At 36.7% G+C, this 14,378-nt stretch overlaps 1 long non-coding RNA gene across 2 annotated transcripts in view; it reads left to right on the forward strand.

Annotated features, from left to right (window-relative positions):
• Positions 1 to 1,058: 1,058 nt before the first annotated feature.
• The window catches only part of LOC149799265 (uncharacterized), a 39,237-nt gene continuing 25,917 nt past the window's right edge, over positions 1,059 to 14,378 (forward strand). The window contains exons 1-2 of one of the 2 annotated variants that reach the window (XR_016420882.1): positions 1,059 to 1,301; positions 1,676 to 1,756. This is a non-coding gene — a long non-coding RNA (uncharacterized LOC149799265). The remainder of the gene's footprint in view (positions 1,302 to 1,675; positions 1,757 to 14,378) is intronic. The other variant, XR_016420883.1, reaches the window with a different exon arrangement.

Raw genomic sequence — 14,378 nt, forward strand, 5'->3', positions numbered from 1 at the left:
CATCCTTATTTTCATTCGCCTATACAATGGAGTTTAATTCTTAGTGAATATTTAGTTTCAAAGTTTCGTCTAAATTATTTGAATAAGACTATATTATAATTGCTATTGTTAGTTTTTATTATTTCGTGCTTAATCACCTTCATTAATATTTATTATTGTGTTTATATATAAGCATCATTTGTTATGTAATCTCTTGCGAGAGAACTTGTCAGAGATTTGCATCAGTAGTAATTGTGTCTATTCTACTCTGTGTTTTTTAAACGTTATCTCTTGCGACTGTATCCTTTTTCATAGACTTGCGGGTGCTGAGGTTGCAACGCTGAATTCCTTTTCCTCTTGTTTCATTCAATTCTACTCTTTCTTTTGTTTTATTGCTGCCGGTTCCTCCTCATTGCCCGAGGGCATTGTTTTGTGTTTTCGTTTTCTGCTTTATTTTCCGAGTCTGGGGAAAATGAATACTATGGCATTATCGTTGCTGAGTTTGTGTTTTGACGCTTTAAGTGATATTTTCCTTTCAATTGGGAACGCGAAACTATTTCGCCTTCTTTATATCACTTTCGGAGAGAGAGAGAGAGAGAGAGAGAGAAGTCCAATTATCGAAGAACGCCAGCGTTAGGGGGCCCCGAGTGGCCGAGTGGTCTGAGGCGCTCTCCGTTACAGATCGCTGCCATCTCACCTCTGTCTGCGTGGGTTCGAGTCTCGGATTCAGCCAATGTGGGTATGTGAGAAAGCTTGCCAGTAGCTTCTTGTGGGTCGATGTCACTTTCCGGGGTTTTCTCGGGTTCTTCCTCCACCATTAATACTGACCGCCATGTATAGCCTATCGTGTGCTGAAAAATGACGTAAACCCCACAAGAACAACAACAAAACAACAGCAACGCCAGCTTTAGCTGATCAATACGCTTGACGGCCGTAATAGCCCATTTCATACCGGATTTATCCAAGTTGCTCCGTAATTATCCGAATAACCTCCCGAGTCACTTTATACTTTAGCCAATCAAGCGCTGGTGGGCACATGCACATAACAAAATGGCATCCATTGTTGTTTACAACTATTTCAGAAATAAAACATATCGTCAGAGATTGCAAAAAACGCTCCAGTCAAGGATGTGGCATTAAATTTCATCGTCTGCCATGAAGAGATGATTTGCTGTGCAAACAGTGGCTCATACGAGCAGGAAAATAGGAACTTGAATTGACCGGAAAACGAGTGTCACAGTTCAAGAATGTGAGAATGTGTTCGCTACATTTTAGCGCTGATTGTGAAGGAACACCTGCTTTAACGTCGAGAAATATTCCAGGTTTGTTATACTGCATAATAATACTAAAACATTCGTTATGTTGGTCAATGAAAAGCAATTTATGTAATACGGTGTCATGGTAAAACTGGTATATAAAATATATCCAACGGAAAATCAGATTGTTATATAATTTAGTATCGCAAATTATTTTGATATCGTGACTCTATTCAGTACTGTCTAATAAATTCATATTCAATGTTTATTTTAACCATCTTAGCAATTTATATAATTAAGTAATTAATTGTTAAAGTAGTCTATTTTTAAATATATTGGGAACATGATACAATAAAATCCCTCCTTTAACCTACAGTAAAATGTGTAGTTTTTAAGCTATATAACGTGTATAATATTCTTATGTCCTTTTTTAAATTCAGACTTTGAAAGAGAAGAAACTGTTGCAGGTCTACCACTGCTCAGTTTAGCACGAACTGAGTCAAGCCTGAGAAATGTTTATGGTTTGTGTTATTCTTATATTTGTCAGTACATGGCTCACACCTTGTAAATGTATGTGTCATTAGAGTTGATTTAGCTCCAACTAGTGGCCTGTATAGAGTTAAAAGCGTAGTTCGATCGTCCCCACTCATCAGCCCATTCATCACCGAGTCCTTCTTGCAGTTTTCCTACTACTCTCTGATTTGTAGTTTCCAGATTTCCATATGCTATTTAGTCCGCAGTTTGGGAAAGATCTAATTCGTTTGGGTTAAAAGCCTCTTCGAGGTCGTTTTTCATTACGCTACAAAGTGTCGGGCAAATGACATTTCCTTGTGGTGTCCCATTTTCCATTGAACATTGATGATTCATTCCCAAGGAGGAATTGGATTTTTCCAATTGGTTTGCGATCCAGTTGTGTATATTGCCAGAAATCTCCGTAGAATTTAGGCTTGTAAATTAACTGTTTTGTTCACATCACGTGGTAAGCTTTCTCTATGTCTACGAAAACGTCACATATTTTGATTGTTTTGTCCTGATAGAGAAAGCAAGTTGAATGGCGGATTTCAGTCTAATTAGTTGGTCCTTTGAGCTTCGGTTGTTGTAGAATCAGCTTGTGTATTTTGACAATAATCGTTGACTTTCCAGAAAATGTTTTAGGCTACTGTTTATCATTGTTTCCATTATTTTACATATATTATCTGTGAGTGACATTGGTCTATATGATCTGTTGTCTTCGGATTAGTCCACAGGTTGGGGAATGAGGATGATTACTGCTTTTTCCAATCTTGTCGGTTTTATTCATGTGTCCCAAACTTGCTTATGTAAGTACTAATAATGAAACTGTAATTAGCTTATTTTGGAGCTTACAAAAATTATTTAATATCCTAATGTACCTTCTCCAGGGATGATATTTGCTTCATTTCTTGACCGCTTTGGACCTTGCTTTTTTCGGCTTTAACAAACGGTACATTAAATGGACTATTGTTGTCCCTTTTGTTGCTGATACGTAATAAAATTCCTCAATTCTTTCTACGCTTTTTAAATTTGTCACTTGTTTTTGTGTGGCTACTCGTGTTGGAAAGGGATTCGGCAAAATGAATTTCTTATTATTTCCAGGTATGTATTTGATGTGAACTTGATTCATATTTTCTGGATTTGTTACCATAATTGTTTGGTAATAGCTTTTAGAAATAAATATGAGCAGCAATCTCTCCAGGACTTTTGTTTAGCTGCTGTTGCTACTTTTCTAGCCGCATTTTTAAAAATCCGTATTAAGTTCTCAAGTCCGTGTCATATTTTGTTCTATGGAACCCATTTTGGACCCTTTTTGAATCTTTAATGGTGTGAAGTGTCGAATTTTGAATTGCAGTGAACTTTAAAGTTGAATGCACTGAGCATTAAAATTTTATCGCATTTAGGACAAAGTCTTTGTGAAGAGTCGCTTCGACCTTTCTTCGTTCATCTCCCCCCATGTCAGTGTAAACTTCGAAGGGGCAGCATTCCAACTCAGTGAAATTGACCGAGGTATCTTAACACGGTTCTTAGAAAGTAAACATTTGAGCTACCAACCCTAACCTCTTAGTAGGAACCTATGTCCACTTTTCATTTATTCAAAGGGTAATTGTTACGCATGATCGTTCACAGATTCTGAGCTGTCTAAACCTGATGAAAGGAATTTTTTCTTTGGGAAAAAATAGAGACTGCTGCCTACTACTGGGCAGAATAAATTAAGGCGCACACTTTAGAGGCAATCAGACTTTGAAGTGACGACCTTAGTCGAAAATCTTTAGCCTGAAAATTTCCTGGAAGGAGGATGTGTAGTCGACTCCGGGGAGGCATAAAGAGATTAGTGCTTTCCTCATTAAACAAGAAAGGGACAAAGTGGTCGTCTTGTAAAAAGAAAGTCAGGTTTTAGTGCTAGGATGAACAAGTTCTGAAAGAGAACAGAGATAAGGTACGCAAGTTCAGTTTCACGTAATATTATGTTACTTGATTGTTTGTTTTATGCAAATATGTTAGCTATGACTATATTTTCATATTATGTATCGTTTATTCAATTCATGGAAATGTGTTGATGCCAGAGTTGTTATGCAGTTTGTTTTATTCAATTTCATTGAAAGTGTTGATGTTAGAGTTATTGTGCTATTTACATTTTAATTTTACGTTTTTAATAGCTCATTGGTGGAACTGACTGCATACGATCCAAATGTTCACATGTGTAGGATTTCATAGGGTTATATGAAATAACTTCCTTTATTTGTTAGGATGATACAGATTATCGTGTCTAAACGATGATTGCCTAATTATATCTGATTTTGTAATGTTTGAATAATCTTGTAGGTTAAGGATTGCTGTGAGTTACAATTTGTGAATCTCATGCAATAGCAATCGAACATTTAATAACATATGTAAAATAATACGGTAATATTCGATAGACGCTCACGTGGTAATTTAAGACCTGTCGCTGGAAGCGAGATCAATGTCCTACCGTACTAAGTCAGAATTTACGCAGTGTGTGAAGCGACGTGCTGGGCCCTGGTATGCAAAAGAACGACTTTGACCTTGTTTTCATAGTGGGAATAATCAGTATACGATTGTCAGAAGAGGAGCGTAAGTATCCTGCTGGTGTGTACACATGGGTGAGGTCGGATAGGTATGTTGGACTAGAGTCCGTCAGTGAAACATAGCACAGAGAACAAATGTTGTGTTTGATTCTGGATCGAATGGATAGCCAGTGTAGGGTACAGAGCAGCGGGGAGGTGTGCTCTGATCGTGGTACTCTAAGTATGATCCGAGCAGCTGTATTTTGAACTTTTTGAAGTTTCTGGAGTAAATATTGAGATGAACCCGACAGAACTGAGTTGCAATAGTCCAGTCTTGAAAGTACTAATGAACACACAAGTGTTTTAGTGGCATCAGCTGAAAGAAATTTGCGAATTGAACTGATGCGTCTCAGCTCAAGATATATAGCTTTGGATATGTTCATGACATGTTGGTGCAATGTGAGAGTACTGTCCAGAGTAACACCTAGGTTTCGTATTGATTGTGTGAATTTAATGTTGGCGTTGCTGATATTTATTGTTTTAGGTAAAGGATGTGAATGAGAAAGTCTTTGTGTTGTGATCAGAATGGCCTCAGTTTTATCATCATTCATCTGCAGCTTGTTACAAGTCATCCATGATTTTACATCAGAAATTCACCTCTCTACACCTTGGATGGTAGCATCAACTTCAGTTGGGTGGCTAGATTTGTATATTTGGGTGTCATCAGCGTACAATTGGTGAGACACTGGATGATGATCTATGGTACTTGAGAGCGACTGAGTGTACAGAATGAAGAAAACAGGTCCAAGAACAGACCCTTGTGGAACACCACAACATAGATCAACTGGGCTGGAGTGTATTCCATTTGCAGATACAATTTGTGTCCTGTTGACCAAGTAGGACTTGAACCACAGTAAGGCTGTATCATGAATGCCAAATACATGCTGGAGACGGTGAAGTAATATATCATGGCATATTGTGTCAAATGCTGCAGACAAATCAAGGAGGGTGAGGACTGTATTCTTTCCGCTATCCAAAGCAGAGAGAATGTCATTAACTACTTTTAGAAGAGTAGTTTCAGTACTGTGGCAAGGGCGATATGCAGATTGTACATTGCTAAAAAGACTATTTGAATTTAGATGAGATACAAGCTGGGATAGAACAACCTTTTCTAAGATTTTTTAATATGAATGGGAGATTAGAAACTGGGCGGTAGTTCTTTAAATCGTTATGATCTAGTGTTGGTTTCTTCAGCAGAGGCTTTACAATGGCAGTTTTGAAAAATGATGGGAATTCCCCAGATGAGAGAGATGTATTAATAACATCAGTTAGTGAAGGCAATACTGGATCTAAGCACTCAAGCAGCAGTGATGTTGGAATTGGATCAAGTTCACATGACTTTGGTGCACTCTTCATCACGATTGTACGTACGAAATCCATAGAGACAGGTTCAAATGCTGTTAATGGTTGTCGCTCAAATTCTGTATCCCAACTGTATGGTGACGACGAGTCAATTGAAATTGTTGTGTCAAGCTTATCTCTAATGGTTTGTACTTTGTCACGGAAGAAATTTGCAAACATGTCCGGAAGGTCGACTGGAGAGGAGGCAGTTGGAAGTGGTGTTGATTTATTCCTTGACATTAGCTTGTTAGTAATCTCGAAGAGCTCTTTGCAGCTGGAACTTTCCATGATCTTAGTATTGTAGTGGGCTGATTTCGCTGCATGGACAATATTTGTGACATTCTTCTTAGCGACTTCATAGATTTGCTTATGAATAGTGAGTCTGGTGGAAAGCCAGAGCCTCTCAGCTTTACGGCGGTCTCTTTTAGCAGTGCGAAGCTGGTCCCTAACACTGCTATACCATGGAGAACACTTTTGAATTGATACTCTGCACTTGGTAGCTGGGGCATGTTTGTAAGTAATGAACGCAGACAGTTATCGAGTTGTTCTGCGGTAGGAGGTAAGTAAGTTGTTAGGTTTGCTTGGATGTCGTGCATTAGTTTGGTTCTATTTATCATACGGAGGTTTCTCTTAGTAGCAGATAAAGATGGAGGGTTAGGGACTGATACGTCAAGATGGCATATAATGCAGAGGTGATCTGATGCAAGGTCATGGGATACCAGGGAGGACCGTAAATGTTATCATCAGGTCTATGAAGAATCCAGTCTAAAATGTGACCATGTTTATAGGTGGGTTGGTTAACTGAAAACATTAATAGAATCTATGAGTTTTGATGTATCTGAGTTTCCGGGACAGACAAAGTGAAAGTTGAAATCTCCAAGAATAATCAGGTTGCCACCTATCGAATTTCCATAGTCCAGGAGATTCGGAAACTGCTCCAAAAAGAGAGAGTCAGCCAGCTTGGTTTTTCTACTTGGAGGAGGGCGGTATAGGCAGAAAAAATGGACTGAAGTTTGCTCCAGTGTGAGTGTGGTTTGGACTAGTTCAAACGATGTGTGGTCGAAATTGAATGTTGTGGTATAGTTAAGATGTTTTATCATGGAGGTCTTTGTGATGACAGCAATTCCACCTCCGCGAGAATTACGGGGGAACGACTTGATGGAGTAACCAGTGGGTGTTAGATCCGCACACTTGGGCTCATCGCCTGATGTTTTTAGCCATGTTTCTATAACGAAAAATATGTCAACATTTTGGTCGTTGATAAAATTAACTATTTCTGTGCGCTTTTTTGGTGGTCCTACTGACTTGGCATTGAATAATGCAATGCGCAGAGGTATTTCTTGGATAGTTGACACAAAGGTTGACGCATTAATTGGGATTTGAATTAGGTTATCTAAATTAACGGTCGAAATTTTTTAAATCATTGTGCCGAAATAAAGGAGATAACTGGAATTCTTCTTCCTGTTCTACGCCGGCCAGCTTTGAAACAACGTTTCTTTTTTCGCTTCTGTTTACATTTAGGTAATTATGAATGTAGTCCCAGTTCGTTTAGTCTAGAGCACAATGTAGTGTGGAGAGCCAAGGAGTGAACATTTAAAGCAATTAATGAGGGTTGATCGTAGCATAAACGGGTTGACTGGCGAGTATCACGTGATGGCGGTTTGTTCAAAAATAGTGGAGCAAGATAGCCGAGAAAGTCTAATTGTTCTCATTTCCAAAACAAGGAGATGAAGAAACACATACGAATTTAACAGCCAATACATAATGAACACAATAACGAAGATGAAAACAGGCAACAAGCACAACTATTATGAAAACGGCACTAAAAAACGGAACAGCTGCTTCAAGCCGGTTAAGCGATAGCGGCCATCTTATTATATCCAGTAGCAGTAATATTAGTAGTAGTAATAGTAATCGTATTAGTAATAGCAGTAGCAGCAGTAATAGCAATAGCAGTCGTTGTAGTAATAATATTAGTAGTAGTAGTAATAGTAGTAGTAGTGATAGTAGTAGTAGTAATAGCAATAGTAATCGTAGTAGTAGTAACAATATCAGTATTAGTAATAGTAATCTTATTAGTAATAGCATTTATATCAATAACAGCAATAGTAATCGTTGTAGTAGTAATATCAGTAGTAGTAGTAGCAATATCAGTAGTAGTAGCAATATCAGTAATAATAGCAGCAGCAGAAGTAATAGTAGTAGCAGTAGTGGTCGTAATAGTAATAGTAGTCGCGTAGTAGTAGCAGTAATATCAGTAGTAGTAATATCAGTAGTAGTAATATCAGTAGTAGTAGTAGTAGTAGTTGTAGTAGTAGTAGTTGTAGTAATAGCATTATAAATGTACTTGAAGAACATGATTAAACGTAGAACTTACAGTCATTAACTTTCAATTTGTGCTGGGTGGGAGGTTATCTTGGTAATGTTGGCAGTAAACCCGAAAATGCTTGCACACTTAAAGCTGCCAATATTATTGATTTCTATCTTTAAATATTTTTTATATATAATTTTTTGCTCGAGAACTTTCATATAATGCATCAATACGCAGTTTTTTGGGAATCAATTAAAAATAAGCATGTATAAAATAAAATTAGGCACTGTGGTCACTTGCAATAAAAATAATTACTATGTTGTATTAATTCTTAAGGTTAACTATATACCATATGAATGAGAGTTTATCATTGATGTATTTAAATCAAATAAATGTAGTGTCAAAGAAAGTGTAAAACCAAAACCCATTTTAGCTGGCTCTTCAAAGTGGAACGGTTCTTTATATCAGTTTCATGTCCATTTTCTATCTATTGTTCATTTTAATCATCCAACCAAAAACCCGCACCCACTGATTTTTGTTTTAATCTCAAAGAATTGTCCACTTCAATCCAACTTCCACTTTTCCTCTTAAATTAAGGTTGGTTTTTTTTTACCTCATTTGCATAATTTATACTTTCCTTTTAGTATCTTGAATTTAAATTTTCTGATGTGTGAAGGAAAAGGTTCAAAGCTAATAAATAAATAAATAAATAAATAAATAAATACATTACTTGTTCACAAACATAGAGCGGTTTTCAAAACAAGTACAGAAGCGTAAAACGAAATGAGTTACAGGGAAAAATCTTTTTGCAATTATATAATAATGAGTGACATTTCGGAGCTACTTGACAGTTTTGAGGATTCTAGTTTTTGCGCATAACAAAACCATTATCATAATTAGTGTTTGTTTTATGGGAAGGAAAAAAAATATATTCATAATAGACAAAAGAAATCGTGTTCACCTGCTCATTATCATTTCCAGAAAGAATGAAGGGAAAATGATTTATTTTCTAAACGTGAGTGTGTGTATGTGTTGGATTTTTAATGTAGCTTTAATGCATCATCAGTCATATCGCTTCGATGTCTGCAGTGTAACAGTTTATGGTGCCGCATATATGTAGCATGATTTCCCACCCAGTCACATTATCCTGACATCAGGCCGACTAGTCCTAACAAATGATGAGCGCCTAGCGAGGCAGCTGTTAGTACAATTTTTACAAGTGTTTGGTATGACTCTGCCGGGATTCGTACCGGCGACCTCCCGCGTTCGAGGCGAACGCTATAGCCACTATAGCACTGGAGCGGTATAAAGAACATGAAGTGGTGATTGTCTATTCCATGTTGATATGGAACATGCACTTCCATTTAATTAAAAAATAGTACGAGCGTAACCAATGGCTTACTAAACACCTTAATAACGTGTAACATGCCGAACTTTTTGCTCTAGCACAATGTCAGCTTTGACTTGATGTCAGCCTGGAATTTTAATTTAAAAAAAACAGGAGAGCTATTTAATTAACGCCAGTAATAATAAAAATTAGATGTGCAATGTACATGAATGAACAAAGCTAAAAATGTAACACTCCAGTCCAAACTCTAATGTAATGAAATAGATCCAAACGAATTGATGTTTTGTATCTTCTTATCTCCCTTATAAATGACATATATGTCTTCTTTGCTTCCATGAAATTTAGATGACGTGTGTGTCTCAATATAAAGCTAAGAATGCTTATAACAAAAAAAGCACTGTAAATACGATCAAGGTATTTTTCAGGAAAGAGTACAGCCAGAAAAAAATTGAAGTATAAAACACATGAAAAATTATACCACTTGGATGCGTTTTACAATGAATATAGTAGTTATATTCCAGAACGCGCTAATACTTTGAAATAAAAGTTCATAATTGTTTTCCTTTTTTTTATTACATGGTCTGTACAGTTTGATTATAGTGCGCGCAGTTTAATATTTTGATATTATAACATGTGGACATATAACTTTATGTGATTCTGATCGGGTCCAAATAAGCCCATGAAATTATTGCGCAGCATCCTCTTTACTGATTGGCTGCGATCGTGGCAAAACCTTCCTAACCCTACCTTCTGGAACACTGTTTCAATTAACATTTTAGCTGCAATTTTTTCACTCTACACTCGAAAGGAAACTGAGGAGAAATTATCTCGGCTGTCTGAATATGGACAATTTACACCCACAGTAGTTTGTTATGTTTTGTATAACAATATTATCGTAAGAAAAATGGCATAAAACTCCAAGAAAAACCATTAACAAGAAGTAAAAGTAAGGGTATTGCTCATTTGATGGCGTGTATATAGGGTGGGGGTGGAGGAGTTGGTATATCTGTCACATAGAATCCACCCTATATGTAAGCGTGGTTTAAATGTTAACTTAAAGAAGTAAATAACTCAACTCTGTTCACAGAAGAATTTGGAAATAATCCGATCTCCCAACTGACAGAACTTTATCCAACCATATCATATTTATGCAGTAAATATGTGATGCAAATCCGACTAAAAATGAAATTTGTTTACATCTTCTGTACCGTCTACTGTTCCAAATCAAACACTGCAAATATGCTGTCACAAATACATACATTGTTGTAAGTATGGAAATTTCTACATCCAGTAATCATATTTCACATGAAACTCGCAACAACGTAATGTTTAGTTGATAAAGTGACACGTTAGGGAAAATATGCACTGTGTTTTACAATACTGTTATATACTAATGTATAAGGAAATTATACAAATGAAATATAGAAAAGTGTCAGTACTGTTACTACAGTAAATATATAAACATGTCTAGTAGGAGCATCGATTGTAGGATCTCAAATGGTTAATGATTCAATATTGAATTTACTTAAGTAAACAGATTTGTCTGCAAAAGTGATCGTGGCGTATGGTGCTAATCTATGCAAACACAATGGTAGCGTGTAGTGATAAACTAACAGCTTAGCTACCGATCCGGTGGCCTAGCGGTTAGAGCGTCCGCCTCGGATGCGGGAGGTCACGGGTCCGAACCCCTGCAGAGTCATATCAAAGACTTATAAAAATGGCACAAACAGTAGCCTCGCTAGGCTCGCAGCATTAAGAGGTTAGTGTTAGGACTAGTCGGCCTGGTGTCATTGCAATGTGAATGTGTGGGACATCATGCTACATGTCTGCGGCATGATGCCCTGGTGCTAGACGTTACTAACGTACGCGCATGTGCGCACGCACACACAAACACATACACATGTGTAACAAATTATTGTTTGTCACTCTAGACAATATAGATGTCTGTAACCAGTTTAATAGCGCTACTGTAGCAAGGTTCATTCGACGGGTGCATGAATCTTCAGCACTAAAAATGTACGTTTATTATACATAATTTGGACTATTATATAGTGTGGAATGCCTTATTTCGTTGTACTATATTGTGATCTCTATAGTAAGCATACTGCGCTCGTATTTGCTCTTCTATGCCTACTTTATGTGAAAATCACTGCCGGTCAGAATGCGTCTGCCAGAACCCATTGGTCTTACACCGAGATTAATGGGGGGGGGGGGGGGGGGGGAAACCTTGGTCTTAAGCGCGCGAGAGAAACACACGAGTAGTTTGAATGATACTTAACAACACCTTAATAACGCTCAAAACTATGATTGCGATTTGCACTTACACAAGTAATTTATCAGTGGAATTACTCAAAATGTTTGGTTTGATGTGAAGCTATTCACATCAGAATTTACCGTTATCTCTCAGAAAATGAATATACAACGCTAATAGCGTACGAGGACTTAAAAGAGGCAAAAACAGAATTACCAAAACGGCTAATGTGGACCAACATTCACAACGGGAGGTAAACCCGTACGAAGTAAATGCCAATCACAATCACCCCAAATTACAGCATATTACTCATTTAAAGTTACTAAATGTTATATTACAGTATTTTTACAATAATTCATTGCCCCTACCAACTCTACAAGTCCTTTATATCTTCATGTATGTATTAAATTGTATCCCATATTGTCTACCGTTATATAGACATATCAAACACTGAAAGTTAATATTTGATGCTGAAACTTGTAAGATTTATTTTAATTGAGCCACACACCATTTGTTTTATAATACCAGACTTTATAACAAGGCGTATTACTTGTACATCTATCGTTTGTGTGTATTTTATAAATATCAAATGAAAGTAAAAATTATTATGAAAAGTTGTAACTCTCGAAGCACATATATAGAGATTTTTAATGCTTTAAATAAAGAAAATCAGATGTTTTATTTACTGAAGAAATAACCAGACATTCCCGTTGCATATATCAGTGAAAAATGTGAAAAACGGCAGATGACAATCTTTGTATTGGGCTGAATTCTTGATTCATTTAAATTTTACATGAAATTCTATGTGTACATCCAATTTATGTTGATTTTTATGCTTTATCCTTCATACCATCTTCCGTCAATGTATAAAGAGAGAACTGCATTACACATACATCGTACATAGACTCGTTGTGTAAATCGGTTAAAGACAATGCAACAACTGGCGAAAACGTTTATGAAAGAAAGGCGTCTTTTTCAGGGGAGAAGAACAACAATATATTTTCCTGATGCACCTGACTTGCGTCATCAAAATACCAAGAATTCATTCACTTTTATGCTTGCCCATGGTATGCAAGAATTCTAAAATATCTCCAGGTTCCAAGAAATATTTTTTTTAGGCAGCATGTAATAAATCATACGTCAACTAGTATATATGAAGGAACACTAAAAGGCAAGAAAATAATAATAAAGGGACCACAGGAATCTGTCAGTGAAATTGTCAAAGTAATGGATCATGCCACTTAGGGTGGGTGGGATGAAGAAATTAATATCATTATCGTTTTCCTAAAGACAGTCTGGATTTGTAAGCCTTGCCTGATAATTAATATTTATTTTCTTTAATGGCAACAATACAGCTTTGCACAAAAGCATGTAGTTATTAGTTTATTTCCTTTCTTTATGGACGGTGAATTGTTTTCTTTAATGGGCGGTTGTCAATGTACCAAGTTTGAGTGCTATATGTCTGTACGTACAGAAAGTCGGAAGACATCCATGCCATAACACCTTAAGCGATGGGTAAAATGCAAACACATTAAAATCTAGGTACGTAAGTGCTTTTTGCCACCTAGTGATGTACACGTAGAACGAACAGTTAATGAAACAAAAAGAATATAAATACCAAATATAATTGTTGGTATATGAGATAACAAAACAAAATATACGTATTATATTGCAAATACATGTCCTTGATTCGTCTGATACTCAAAGCTTTGTCACTCGTGTAGATATGTTACCCGTGGATACGCGGGAAAGCCTGCCAGTAGCTTCTCGTGGGTCGGTGGTTCTTCCCTGGGTTTTCCAGGGTTCTTCCTCCACCAGTTATACTGGCCGCCATGTATAGCCTATCTTGTGCTGAAAAATGGCGTTAAACCCGTAACAACAACAACAACAAGATATGTTACCTGTAACTGCACTTTGCTAAATGTTGTATATTTCTTTGTGGGTGTTCGGCTCAGTGATAAATTGCTACAAATACAATACAGTAGAACAAGACTTTTGACATAATCTGAGATTCTGTAACATACGTATAGAATTTGACATGTATGGCGCAAATAACGAGAACAACGTTCTCGAACAGTCCTTATTTTAGAATCATTCTTTCAGACAAACTTGAGATAAGTATAGGACATTTATTAAGATAGAACATGACTGATCACAGCTATATTTTCCCTGAATTTACCATTCCTCTGAAGTAGTGGAAATCAGGAGAAGTACCCATATGTCTCATTATATCACGTAACCCTTGATAAATGAAAATATTAATTCTTTTATGCAATGCAAATTTCACCTATTTGATTCATTTTGAAGTCCAGAATTTTGGGTATTTTCGGTAAATAAGTGAACCTAAGAATCAATATAATAAATATTGTGTGGTATGACAATTCTGTTAGTAGAGATATATGCGTTCCTCAGGTACGATTCCATTATTATTGCGTATCACTTCCAGCTAAACTGGTCTGCCACGGTAGAATTTAACTTTATCATTTTAAGTGAATGCATTCCTTGACCTTTACACTTACATAAAATGCACATAATTCAGTTTTCCATTGAGTTTCGTGCCTTTTGTTTTGCAGGTTACAAACATTACATTATTCTAATCATCCTGATTCCGCCATAAAATCGTCTGTGTGGCCGATTCATCTTGAAGGTAAACAAATACCGTCTGTGCTCGCTTATAAGTCGCCCAACTGCAAACTACAAAGACCCATATCTATCAACGCGCCGCCAGATTTGGTTCTATGATAGTTGTTTGTAGTAATCAGTAACAACATCGACCCTGATCTACCGGCGC

This window comes from Sinohyriopsis cumingii, chromosome 5, assembly GCF_028554795.1.
Source record: "Sinohyriopsis cumingii isolate HCF-2022 chromosome 5, ASM2855479v2, whole genome shotgun sequence".
Classification (NCBI taxonomy): domain Eukaryota; kingdom Metazoa; phylum Mollusca; class Bivalvia; order Unionida; family Unionidae; genus Sinohyriopsis; species Sinohyriopsis cumingii.